This window comes from Ovis aries, chromosome 3 (genome assembly GCF_016772045.2).
Source record: "Ovis aries strain OAR_USU_Benz2616 breed Rambouillet chromosome 3, ARS-UI_Ramb_v3.0, whole genome shotgun sequence".
Taxonomy (NCBI): domain Eukaryota; kingdom Metazoa; phylum Chordata; class Mammalia; order Artiodactyla; family Bovidae; genus Ovis; species Ovis aries.
The window spans coordinates 13,213,589-13,228,122 of NC_056056.1; the positions used below are offsets into that span (position 1 = coordinate 13,213,589).

The 14,534-nt window shown below is 41.2% G+C and overlaps 1 pseudogene; it reads left to right on the plus strand.

Annotated features, from left to right (window-relative positions):
• Positions 1–405: 405 nt before the first annotated feature.
• On the plus strand, positions 406–14,004 carry LOC114113881 (olfactory receptor 1J4-like; annotated as a pseudogene).
• The last annotated feature ends 530 nt before the right edge of the window (positions 14,005–14,534 follow it).

Here is a 14,534-nt window from a genome sequence, read left to right on the forward strand (position 1 = left end):
CAATCCTTATACTTTACATATGAAAGGACTTTGAAGTCAGATTTCCGTAGGTCAATATGTCACAACCTGAAGATCAAACCTTATGATTGTATGTCCAGAAACAGAAGAGAAATTAGGGGGGTCTTTAACTTACTATTTCTCTGCTAAGAAAGTGTGATACTTTCTTTTTACTGAGGTGATGGAAAAATGCCACTGAGCCAGTTTCTCTTCCGTATCAAACTCAATTCTTGGTTGGTAATTCCCTCACTATACATGGTAATACCATTCATCTTAGGGGTTTTTGCAGGGCAATACAGACAGACACTAACATATTCACCAAGAGAAAGGACTCACTTATATATGTCTGCTGCAATCAAAATGTGCTTCTTTCACTGTCCTTTCATTCCCAGCGGACAGGAGAAGAGCATGAAGAGGGAAAACCAGAGCAGCATGTCCGAGTTCCTCCTCCTGGGGCTCCCCATCTGGCCAGAGCAGCAGGGCGTATTCTGCGCCCTGTTCCTGGGCGTGTACCTGACCACAGTTCTGGGCAACCTCCTCATCATCCTGCTTATCAGGCTGGACCATCGCCTCCACACCCCCATGTACTTCTTCCTCAGCCACTTGGCCCTCACTGACGTCTCCTTTTCATCTGTCACTGTCCCTAAAATGCTGATAAACATGCAGACTCTGGATCAATCCATCCCCTATGCAGGATGCATAACACAGATGTTTTTCTTCCTCTTTTTTACTGGTCTGGATGATTTCCTGCTCACTTCGATGGCCTATGATCGGTATGTGGCCATTTGCCACCCTCTCCACTACAGCACCGTCATGGGACAGGGGCTGTGCACCTTCCTAGTAAGTGTGTCCTGGATTCTCTCCTGTGCAAATGCCCTGTGTCACACCCTCCTCCTGACCCGGCTGTCCTTTTGTGCTGACCACAGCATCCCCCATTTCTTCTGTGACCTTGATGCCCTGCTGAAGCTCTCCTGCTCAGACACATCCCTCAATGAGCTGGCCATTTTCACAGTAGGAGTGGCCGTCATCATCCTCCCATTAATATGCATCCTGATCTCTTACGGATGCATTGGGGCCACCATCCTGAAGGTCCCCTCCACCAAGGGGATCTGCAAAGCATTGTCCACATGTGGCTCCCACCTCTCTGTGGTGTCTCTGTATTATGGAACAATTATTGGACTGTATTTTTTCCCCTCATCCAGCACCTCCAGGGACAAGAGCACCGTTGCCTCTGTGATGTACACAGTGGTCACTCCACTGCTGAACCCCTTCATTTATAGCCTCAGGAACAGGGACATGAAGGGGGCCCTGGAGAGACTCTTGCACAGGGCAAAAGTCTTGTCTCAATGATGTTTGCTCATCTTTATAACAGCCATGAGTGCTCACAAAACGTCAGATCTTACATCCCTCGATTTGATCCCAGCATGGAATAAATACTCAGTAAATGTTTGATAGTTGAATTGCATTCCTTTACAATTATTGTCTATTTCCCATCAGTTCATAGCATAAATTATGAATTTTGAGTTCATGTTCTCGATTTTTGATCTTGTCTATAATGCTGAGCATTTATATAGCTTGTAGTACTTAATCTCTCCTCTTATTTCCTAGGAATTTATTTCTTTTTAAAAATGTATTTAATTTTTTACTTACTTTTTATTTGAAAATTGCTTTACACTATTTTGTTAGTTTTTGCTATATAACAATGTGATTCAGCTCTAAGTATACATATATTCTCTCTCTTGATCCTCCCTCCCTACCCTCCCCATGGTTTGCAGCCCTCTAGGTCAGTCAATAACCTCAGATATGCAGATGACACCACCCTTATGGCAGAAAGTGAAGAGGGACTAAGAAGTCTCTTGATGAAGGTGAAGGTGGAGAGTGAAAAATTTGACTTAAAGCTCAACATTCAGAAAATGAAGATCATGGCATCCAGTCCCATCACTTCATGGGAAATAGATGGGGAAACAGTGGAAACAGTGTCAGACTTAATTTTTTGGGGCTCCAAAATCACTGCAGATGGTGATTGCAGCCATGAAATTAAAAGACGCTCTCTCCTTGGAAGAAAAGTTATGACCAACCTAGATAGCATATTCAAAAGTGGAGACATTACTTTGCTGACTAAGGTCTATCTAGTCAAGGCTATGGTTTTTCCTGTGGTCATGTATGGATGTGAGAGTTGGACTGTGAAGAAGGCTGGGCGCCGAACTGATGCTTTTGAACTGTGGTGTTGGAGAAGACTCTTGAGAGTCCCTTGGACTGCAAGGAGATCCAACCAATCCATTCAGATCAGCCCTGGGATTTCTTTGGAAGGAATGATGCTAAAGCTGAAACTCCAATACTTTGGCCACCTCATGCAAAGAGTTGACTCATTGGAAAAGACTCTGATGCTGGGAGGGATTGGAGGCAGGAGGAGAAGGGGATGCCAGAGGATGAGTTGGCTGGATGGCATCACTGACTTGATGGACATGAGTCTAAGTGAACTCTGGGAGTTGGTGATGGACAGGGAGGCTTGGCGTGCTGTGATTCATGGGGTCACAAAGAGTCGGACACGATTGACCGACTGAACTGAACTGAGGTCAGTCAAGGCTATGGTTTTTCCAGTGGTCATGTATGGATGTGAGAGTTGGGCTGTGAAGAAAGCTGAGTGCCAAAGAATTGATGCTTTTCAACTGTGTTGCTGGAGAAGACTCTTGAGAGTTCCTTGGAATGCAAGGAGATCCAACCAGTCCATCCTAAAGGAGACCAGTCCTGAGTGTTCATTGGAAGGACTGATGCTGAGGCTGAAACTCCAATACTTGGCCCCTCATGTGAAGAGTTGACTCATTGGAAAAGACCCTGATGCTTGGAGGTGTTGGTGGCAGGAGGAGAATGGGACGCCAGAGGATGAGTTGGCTGGATGGCATCACCAACTCGATGCACATGAGTTTGGGTGAACTCTGGGAGTTGGTGATGGACAGGGAGGCCTGGCATGCTGTGATTCATGGGGTTGCAAAGAGTCAGACACAACTGAGCAACTGAGCTGAACTGAAGTGTATAAATGTCAATGGTACTCTCTCAGTTTGTTCCACCCTCTCCTTCTCCCTTAGCAAACTCTGTGAAGGACAGAGTAGCCTGGTATGCTGCAGTCCATGGGCTTGCAAAAAGTCAGACAAGACCTAGTGACTGAATAACAACCACCCCACCTCCAACTGTGTCTAGAAATTCATTCTCTATGTCTGCCTCTCTATTCTTGCCTGCCGAATCGGCTCATCATTACCATTTTTCTAGACTTCATATATAGACATTAACAAACAGTATTATTTTTCTCTTTACTCTGTATGTCAGACCCAGACGATATGTAGACTCATCCAAGTCCCAGCAATGGCTCACTTTTGTTACGTTTTGTGGCTGTATAATATTCCATTGTATTTATATGCCACCACTTCTGTATCTATTCCTCTGTCATTGGACATTTACTACTGTGCATCAAAGAAATAACTAATGAGAATCTACTATATAGCACAGGGAACTCTACTCAAAGCTCTGTGGTGGCCTAAAGGGGAAGGAAATTTAAAAAGGGGGGTGTATATGTATACATATGGCAGATTCAGTTTTCTGAAAAGAGAAAATAACACAACACTGTTATACAACTATAGTCCAGTAACTTTTTTTTAAAAAAAGTTTCTTTGGAAGAGCAAATGCTTTTTATTTTTATGAAATCAAAAGTCTACTCTTTTCCTTTTAGTGTTCATGACTTTTGTGTCCTGTTTAAGAAAATATTGCCTACCCCACATTTACCAAGATTTATCCAAGTTTTTCTTGAAGATAGTTTTGTAGTTATAGATCTTAAACTATTGATCCACTTTGAGTTGTGTTTTGCACATGGTGTGGCACAAGCATCCATGTTCACTTAAGACATATTGATACTGAACCACACTGGTACCATTTACTGAAACACTATCCTTGCCATGTTAAATTGCCTTGGTGCATTGGTAAACTCTTAACTGACCTTATATGTATTGATGTATTTCAAAATTATTCACTGTTCTATTGATTTATATTTCTATTCTTATGTAATTATTTTTATTTTCCTTGCTTTGGATTATAAAACAGTTTTGAAATTAGGTAAATTAGCTATGGCATTTTGCTTTTCATCTTATCATTTTTGTCCTCCCCTTTCAGTTCAGTTTGGTTCAGTCACTCAGTTGTGTCTGACTGTTTGTGACCCCATGTACTATAGCACGCCAGGCCTCCCTGTCCATCACCAACTCCCAGAGTTTAATCAAACTCATGCCCATTGAGTTAGTGATGCCACCCAACCATCTCATCCTCTGTCATCCCCTTCTCCTCGCACATTCAATCTTTCCCAGCAACAGGGTCTTTTCCAATGAGTCAGTTCTTCGCATCAGGTGGGCAAAGTATTGGAGTTTCAGCCTCAGCATCAGTCCTTCCAGTGAATATTCAGGACTGATTTTTTTTAGGATGGACTGATTGGATCTGCTTGCAGACCAGGGGGCTCTCAAGAGTCTTCTTCAACACAACAGTTCAAAAGCATCATTTCTTTGGTGCTCAGCTTTCTTTATAGTCGAAGCCTCATATCCATACATAACTACTGGAAAAACCATTGCTTTGACTGGATGGACCTTTGTTGGCAAAGTAATGTCTCTGCTTTTGAATATGCTGTCTAGGTTGGTCATAGCTTTTCTTCCAAGGAACAAGCATCTTATAATTTCATGGCTGCAGTTACCATCTGCAGTGATTTTGGAGCCCCCCCAAAATAAAGTCTGGCATGGTTTCCACTGTTTCCCCATCTATTTGCCATGAAGTGATGGGTCCAGATGCCATGATTTTAGTTTTCTGAATACCGAGCTTTAAGCCAACTTTTCACTCTCCTCTTCCACTTTCTTCAAGAGGCTTTTTAGTTCCTCTTCACTTTCTGCCATAAGGGTGATGTCATCTGCATATCTGAGGTTATTGATATTTCTCCAGGCAATCTTGATCTTAGTTTTTTTTAATATTTAGATTTCATCTGGTTTTTCACCCTCCTCCTTCACCTTCATCAAGAGGTTCTTTTTGTTCCTTTTCACTTTCTGCCATTAGAGTGGTATCATCCTCCTATCTGAAATTGTTGATGTTTCTCCCGCCAATCTTGATTCTAGCATATAACTCATCCAGCCGGTATTTCTCATGATGTGCTCAGCCCATAAGTTATGTAAACAGGGTGACAGTAAGCAACCTTGTCTAACTCCTTTCCTTTCAAACCACCAAACATTTGTTCTCATCTCCCATGCTAGTAAGATTATTCTCAAAATCTTGCATGCTAGGTTTCAGCAATACGTGAACTGAGAACTTCCAGATGTCCAAGCTGAGTTTAGAAAAGGCAGAGGAACCAGAGATCAAAAAAAAAAAAAAGAAAAAAAAGCAACCAGGCATTTAGTACTATGTATTATAAAGATAAATAATGAGAACTTACTGTACAGCAGAGGGAACTCTTCTCAGTGCTCTGTGGTGACCTAAATGGAAAGGAAATCCACCACAGAGCGTTGAGAAGAGTTCTCTGTGCTGTACAGTTCCCTGTGCTAAACTATTATATTTAAATGGGGAGGGAGGAGGGAGAGGGGTTCAGTCAGAGAAAACTGAAGTGGCTTAGCAGCAGCAGCAGCAACAGCAGCAGCATCAGTAATGTGTTGCTGCTGCTAAGTCGCTTCAGTCATGTCAGACTCTGTGCGACCCCATAGACGGCAGCCCACCAGGCTCCACCATCCCTGGGACTCTCCAGGCAAGAACCCTGGAGTGGGTTGCCATTTCCTTCTCCAATGCATGAAAGTGAAAGTGAAGTCACTCAGTCGTGTCTGACTCTTCACGACCCCATGGACTGCAGCCTACCAGGCTCCTCCGCCCATGGGATTTTCCAGGCAAGAGTCCTGGAGTGGGTTGCCATTGCCTTCTCCAAGTATGTGTTAAATACTACCATATATTAAATAGAAGAGCACTGAGAGATAAGAAAGCCTTCCTAAGTAAACAATGCAAAGAAATAGAGGAAAACTACAGAATGGGAAAGACTAGAGATCTCTTCAAGAAAATTAGAAATACCAATGGAACATGTCACGCCAAGATGGGCACAATAAAGAACACAAATGGTATGGACTTAACTGAAGAAGAAGATATTCAGAAGAGATGACAAGAATACACAAGAGAACTATACAAAAAAATCTGAATAACCCAGATAACCATGATGGTGTGGTCACTTACCTAGAGCCAGACATCTTGGAGTGCAAAGTCAAGTGGGCCTTAGGAAGCATCACTACAAACAAAGCTAGTGGAAGTGATGGAATTCCAGCTGAGTTATTTCAAATCCTAAAAGATGACGCTGTTCAAGTGCTGAGCTCCATATACCAGCAAATTTGGAAAACTCAGCAATGGCCATAGAAATGGAAAATGTCCGTTTTCATTCCAGGTCCAAAGAAGGGCAATGTCAAAGAATTTTCAAACAACTGCACAGTTGCAACCATTTCACATGCTAGCAAAGTAATTCTCAAGATTCTCCAAGCTAGACTGGTTCAACAGTATGTGAACCAAGAACTTAAAAATGTTCAAACTGGATTTAGAAACTGCAGAGGAACCAGAGATCACATTGCCAACATCTGTTCAATCATAGAAAAAGCAAGAGAATTCCAGAAAAATATCTACCTCTGCTTCATTCCCTGGTGGCTCAGAGAGTAAAGCATCTGCCTGCAATGTGGAAGACCCGGGTCTGATCCCTGGGTCAGGAAGATCCCCTGGAAAAGGAAATGGCAACCCACTCCAATAGTCTTGCTTGGAGAATCCCATGGACATAGGAACTTGACAGGCTACAGTCCACAGGGTCTCATAGAGTTGTACATGTCTGAGCGACTTCACTTTCTTTCTACTTTCTTTTCTGTTTCTTTGACTGCACTAAGGCCTTTGACTGTGTGGATCACAACAAGCTTTGGAAAAGTCTTCAAGAGATGGGAATACCAGACCACCTGACCTGCCTCCTGAGAAACCTGAATGCAGGTCAAGAGGTAACATTTAGAACTGGACATGGAACAATGGACTGGCTCCAAATTGGGAAAGGAGTACCTCAAGGCTGTTTATTGTCACCCTGCTTATTTAACTTCTATGCAGAGGACATCATGAGAAATGCCAGTATGGATGAAGCACAAGCTGGAATCAACATTGCCAAGAGGAATATCAATAACCTCAGATATGCAGATGACACCACCCTTATGGTAGAAAACCAAGAGGAACTAAGGAGCCTCTTGATGAAGGTGAAAAAGGAAAGTGAAAAAGTTGACTTAAAATTCAACATGCAAAAAACTAAGATCATGGAATTCGGTCCCACCACTACATGGCAAACAGATGAGAAAACAGTGGAAACCAAAACAGACTTTATTTTCTTGGGCTCAAAAATCACTGCAGGTGGTGATTGCAGCCAGGAAATTAAAAGACCCTTACTCCTTGGAAGAAAAGCTATGACCAGCCTAGACAGCATATTAAAAAGCAGAGACATTACTTAGCCAACAAAGATCCGTCCAAAGCTATGGTTTTTCCAGTAGTCATACATGGATGTGAGAGTTGGACCATAAAGAAAGCTGAGCCAAAGAATTGACACTTTTGAACTGTGGTGTTGAAGAAGACTCTTGAGAGTCCCTTGGACTGCAAGGAGATCCAACCAGTCCATCCTAAAGGAAATCAATCCTGAGTACTCACTGGAAGGACTGATGCTGAAGCTCCAATACTTTGGCCACCTAATATGAAGAGTTGACTCATTGGAAAAGACCTTGATGCTGGGAAAGATTGAAGGCAGGAGAATGGAACAACAGAGGATGAGATGGTTGGATGGCATCATTGACTCAGTGGACATGAGTTTGAGCAAGCTCTGGGAGATGGGAGAAGGGACAGGGAAGCCTAGCATGCTGCAGTCCATCCGGTCGCAAAGAGTTGGACATGACTGATCAACTGAACAACAACAGAATTGTATACGTATGGCTAATTCACTTTCCTCAAGAGCGGGAACTAATAAATACTGTAATTATACTCCAATAAAAATTTTTAAAGAAGAGTTTCTTTTGAATTGCAGATGCATTTTATTATTACGAAGTCAAGATTATGTTTTTTTAAGAGTTCGTGACTTCTGTGGCTTATCTAAGGAAATGTTGCCTACACCATGGTTTTATACTTATAGGTTTTACACAATTGCTCTGTTTCAAGTTATGTTTTGCATGTAGTGCAGCCAAAAGTCCATGTTCACTTAAGACATATTGATACTGAGTCATGCTGACATCATTTTCTGAAACAATATCCTTGCCACGTTAAATTGCCTTGGTGCATTCATAAACTATTAATTGACCTTGTGTGTATTGACTGATTTCAAAATTATTCACTGTTCTATTGATCTATATTCCTATTCTCATGCCAATATTATTATTTTCTTTGCTACGGATTATAAAAGTTTTGAAATTAGGTAAAGTAAGTCTGGCAGTTTTTTTCTCATTTTAAATTATTATGGTTTCCCTTTCATGTCTGTGTAAAATTAAGAGGTATCTTCAAAAAGTAGGCTGCTAATGTTTTTAGCTTTGATGGCGTTGACCTTGTAGGTCAAATGGGGGAGAGAACCAGCTCTATGATAATATTGAATTATCCAGTCTGTGTGCAAGGTATATCTCTATTTTCATCCTCTTTATTTCACCATAAATATTTTGTGCTTTTTAATGTACTAGTATTGCAGGTATTTTGGTAAATTCATCCATATGTATTTTTCAGTTTTTATACTGTTATAAATAGTATATTAAAACTTTTCAATTCTCCATGCTAGGATATAAAGTACCATTGATTTTTGGATTTTGTTCATCAGCTTTGTAATCCTGCTACCTTGCAAAATCACTTAATGCAAACCGATTTGGAGGGAGATTCTTTTTTGTTTTCTTTTCCCTCTTTTTCTGCCTTTTTAAAGATAAGTTTATTTCTTACTTGTTCATTTTATCTCTATTATTATCTTATTAGGTATATGTCTCTTTTAGCATTGGTTTTTATCCCAGTCCTTCTATGGTGTCATTTTGTGTGTGTGCTGGTGCTATGCAAAATGTAAGATCTTTACCAACTTTATACATAAACGTAAGACTAAACAATATGTAACCAGCATCTGGAGTGACATTTAAGTCTGTGGTATGTCCCCAGCTCTAGTCTGTTTGGGTGTAACGAAGGAAATCAAAATGTTGGAAGGAGTTTGATATTTGATACAGGTATAGAATATTACAATAGCAAATTACTTCACTGTTTATTTATTTCATTCTATAAGCTCTGACTTAAGCAATCCCTTAGGTGAATGAAGACAGTCTGGCTTTATTACCTCTCTTTTCACAGAGCTCAATTTAACCTTCCATTCTTCATGTATTTTTCCTGGACATTTCAAAGTTAGGTTCTTCTGTTTTCAAAGGAGCATGAAGTTCCTCACGGGCATGGGGGAATCATGATAATGGAGCCTGTAAAACTGGAAGCTTTGGAGATGTGAAAGTAACCGTGATCAGACAACTGACACAGAGAAGATTTCAAGGCATTGTATAATCTTTAGTAAGGTTTAACTTTATTAAAGAATTCAAGATTTTTTATTAAAGAATCACTGAGTTAATTCAACAATTTTGTTGTTGTTTAGTCATTAAGTTGTGTCCAACTCTTTGTGACTCCATGGACTGCAGCATGTCAGGTTTCCCTGTCCTTCACCACCTCCTACAGTTGCTCAAACTCTTCCCTGGTAACTCAGCTGGTAAAGAATCTGCCTGCAATGCAGGAGACACCCGTTCAACTCCTAGGTCAGGAAGATCCACTGGAGAAGGGATAGGATACCCACTCCAGTATTCTTGTGCTTCCCTGGTGGCTCAGATGGTAAAAAATTCGCCTGTAATGCAGGGCACTTGGGTCAATACCTGGGTTGGGAAGATCCCCTGGAGAAGGCAATGGCTACCCACTCTAGTATTCTTGCCTGGAGAATTCCATGGACAGAGGAACCTGGCGGGCTATAGTCCATGGGGTCACAAAGAGTTGGACATGACTGAGGGCTTTCACTTTTCATGTCCATTGAGTTGGTGATGCCATCCAACCATCTAATGCTCTGTCACCTGTTTCACTTCCTGCCCTCAATCTTTCCCAGCATCAGTGTCTTTGCAATGAGTTGGTTCATCAGAACTATTCAGCAAGAGTGCAGCTAAAATTTTTAAATTTTAAGTAGATTGATATGTTGATGTTATATGTATTCTTTATATTTATATGCATAGATGTAGATATGCAAATATTATTGTGATATATTCTTATAGGAAAAGAAAGCTATAAAATACCATATAAAATAAATCCCATTTATGTAAATATAAAATTTCTTGAATAAAATCCACTTTAGAAGGATAAATGTATAACAGAAGGGTGAAGTTCTTTGATGTACTTGTTTCCATTCATATCTATGTTATTGTATTTGGGTTTCCATCATGAAGAAGAATTAGCCATCCGTATGTCTTCTTTGGAGAAATGTCTATTTAGTTCTTTGGCCCATTTTTTGATTGGGTCGTTTATTTTTCTGGAATTGAGCTGCATAAGTTGCTTGTATATTTTTGAGATTAGTTGTTTGTCAGTTGCTTCATTTGCTATTATTTTCTCCCATTCAGAAGGCTGTCTTTTCACCTTGCTTATGGTTTCCTTTGTTGTGCAGAAGCTTTTAATTTTAATTAGATCCCATTTGTTTATTTTTGCTTTTATTTCCAGAATTCTGGGAGGTGGATCATAGAGGATCCTGCTGTGATTTATGTCTGAGTTCAATTCCAGAAAAATAAACGACCCAATCAAAAAATGGGCCAAAGAACTAAATAGACATTTCTCCAAAGAAGACATACGGATGGCTAACAAACACATGAAAAGATGCTCAACATCACTCATTATTAGAGAAATGCAAATCAAAACCACAATGAGGTACCACTTCACACCAGTCAGAATGGCTGCGATCCAAAATCTGCAAGCAATAAATGCTGGAGAGGGTGTGGAGAAAAGGGAACCCTCCTACACTGTTGGTGGGAATGCAAACTAGTACAGCCACTATGGAGAACCATTGCAAAATAGGAATTGAAAGAGACACATGTACCCCAATGTTCATCGCAGCACTGTTTATAATAGCCAGGACATGGAAACAACCTAGATGTCCATCAGCAGATGAATGGATAAGAAAGCTGTGGTACATATACACAATGGAGTATTACTCAGCCGTCAGAGAAAAACACCAATACAGTATACTAACACATATATGCAAGACAGGAAAGAGACACAGATGTGTATAATGGACTTTTAGAATGACATTCTAACATGTATACTATCATGTGAATTGAATCGCCAGTCTATGTCTGACGCAGGATGCAGCATGCTTGGGGCTGGTGCATGGGGAGGAGGTGGGAGGGGGTTCATGTTTGGGAATGCATGTAAGAATTAAAGATTTTAAAATTTAAAAAATAAAAAACTAAAATTAAAAAAAAAAGAAGAATTAATTTTAAAAGCAGAAAGTCAAAAGGGAATTTCCACTTGGAAAATAAATCCCTGCTCACATACCAGGCTATGACTTAATTCAGGGAAGCATTAAGGGAAGGGTAAGAAGGTCTTTTACATCTTTTGGGGGGCTCACATCCACAGGGCATCACCATGATGTTCTTCCTAAGGACAATGTTTCCTCAAAATCTGCCCTTAGGACCATATGCATCAGAATTCCCTGGTTGCAGAGTTCAAGAAAGAGCATCACTGGAGGTGGGGCTGGGATCTGCAACTTTAACAAGCTCCCTAGGGGATTCTGTGGTACATCAAAGTTTAGGAACGACTGCCCGAGGGCATCTGTCTTGGAGAGAGTAAGAAGAAAACTGAGCAATTAATCTTTGTTTAATGCATGTCTCTAACCAGGAGTTTGGGGTCTGTTCCCTTGAGTCTTCTCCCTGTTGGGCAGATGATAGTGTTCACACTCCATTCTGAACTTGGAGATGAACTCCTTGGAGACAAACTCCAAGGCTCATGGATTTTTTCTCTCTGATGCTGGTAAGAGGTTCAGGACCACAGAATTGGCTACATATGGTCTCCAGGTGTCCTACGGAGAAACTGAGAAACCTGTCCTTACTCTCAGCAGCCAAATCACATTAGCATAAAGTTCAGAGCATAGCTGGTTTCCTTTCCCTATAGCAGGTGTGTATTTGTGTGTGTGTGTGTATGTATGTATGTGCACAAGTGGTCTTATTTATGTCAGTTCTCATGCTAGTACCTAAAGACAAGGGGAGAAGGCATATCATGGCTTATCACTTTGACTCTTGACGACAGCTCTTTTTATTATGGGTGTGCCTATTCATGAGGTCAGGAGAGTTTGTTGGATCAAGAGAAGATTAGATAATGATAAATATGAGTACTAGTAAAAAATATGTGACTGACAGTAATATTTTTACTTTGTAAAGCAGTGATATTGCAAGGCTGAGATATACGACCCTCTGAGTTCAATCAAGAGATATGATTCTTTTCTCTTCAGCCTTTATACATAATTGAAACTTTGGCAATGTATTTTTGATCCACTTCCCTGTGAGAATTTGTTGTTGAAACTTCCTCCCTATACTTTACTTAGGAAAGGATTTTAAAGTCAGATTTCAGAAAAATCATTATGTCACAATCTGAAAGTCAAACCATAGGATTGTTCTTAAATGTACAGAAACAGAATAGAAATGAGGGAGATTTTAACTTACTATCTATCCCTCTACTAAGATGCTGTGACATTTTCTCTTTGTTGAAAAGACACAGCTGCAAATTATGACTTAGAGATGGCCCCTCTCCTAGATGATGGAAAAGTGCCACTGAGCCAGTTTCTGTTCTGTATCAAACCTCTTCTTGGTTGGTAAATTCCCTGTTTTACATGGTAACGCCATACATTTAAGGGTTTTGCAGGGACATGGCAATGCAGGCAGACACTGACATTCACCAGCAGAAAGGACTCATTATTTTCTGCCTCTGTAGTGAAAATGTGCTACTTTACTATCCTTTTGTTCACAGCAGACAGGAGAGGAGCATGAAGAGGCAGGAAAATAGCAGCGTGTCTGAATTCCTCCTCCTGGGACTCCCCATCTGGCCAGAGCAGCAGGGCATGTTCTTCGCCCTGTTCCTGGGCATGTACCTGACCACGGTTCTGGGCAACCTGCTCATCATCCTGCTCATCAGGCTGGACGCTCACCTCCACACCCCATGTACTTCTTCCTCAGCCACTTGGCCCTCACTGACGTCTCCTTTTCATCTGTCACCATCCCTAAAATGCTGATAAACATGCACACTCTGGATCAATCCATCCCCTATGCAGGGTGCATAACACAGATGTATTTCTTCCTCTTTTTGACTGATCTGGATGATTTCCTGCTCACCTCGATGGCCTATGATCGGTATGTGGCCATCTCCCATCCTCTCCACTACAGCACCGTCATGGGACAGGGGCTGTGCACCTTTCTAGTAACTGTGTCCTGGATTCTCTCCTGTGCCAATGCCCTGTGTCACACCCTCCTCCTGACCTGGCTGTCCTTTTGTGCTGACCACAGCATCCCCCATTTCTTCTGTGATCTTGATGCCCTGTTGAAGCTCTCCTGCTCAGACACATCCCTCAATGAGCTGGCCATTTTCACAGTAGGAGTGACCTGCATCGTCCTCCCACTAGTAAGCATCCTGATCTCTTATGGACGTATCGGGGCCACCATCCTGAAGGTCCCCTCCACCAAGGGGATCTGCAAAGCATTGTCCACATGTGGCTCCCACCTCTCTGTGGTGTCTCTGTATTATGGAACAATTATTGGACTGTATTTTTTCCCCTCATCCAGCACCTCCAGGGACAAGAGCACCGTCGCCTCTGTGATGTACACAGTGGTCACTCCACTGCTGAACCCCTTCATTTATAGCCTCAGGAACAGGGACATGAAGGGGGCCCTGGAGAGACTCTTGCACAGGGCAAAAGTCTTGTCTCAATGATGTTTGCTCATCTTTATAACAGCCATGTGTGTTCACAAAACCTCAGATCCTACATCCCTAGATTTGATCCCAGCATGGGATAAATACTCAGTAAATGTTTGATAGTTGAATTGCATTCCTTTACAATTATTGTCTATTTCCTAACAGTTCATTAGCATAAATTTGGAATTTTGAGTTTAGGTTCTTGATTTTTGATCTTGTCTATTAGGCTGAGAATTTATATAGCTCTTAGTACTTATGTCTCTCCTCTTATTTCCTGGAAATTTATTTCTATTTTAAAATGTATTTAATTATTCATTTATTTTTCATTGGAGGATAATTGCTTTACAATATTTTGTTGGTTTTTGCTATACAGCAACATGAATAAGCTCTAAGTACATATATATTCTCTCTCTCTTCATCCTCCCTCCAACCCTCCCCATGCTTTGCAGCCCTCTAGGTCATCACAGAGTACCACACTGAGTTTCCTGTGCTATGGAGCAGTTTCTCATTAGCAATCTAATTTACACATGGTAGTGCATGTATGTCAA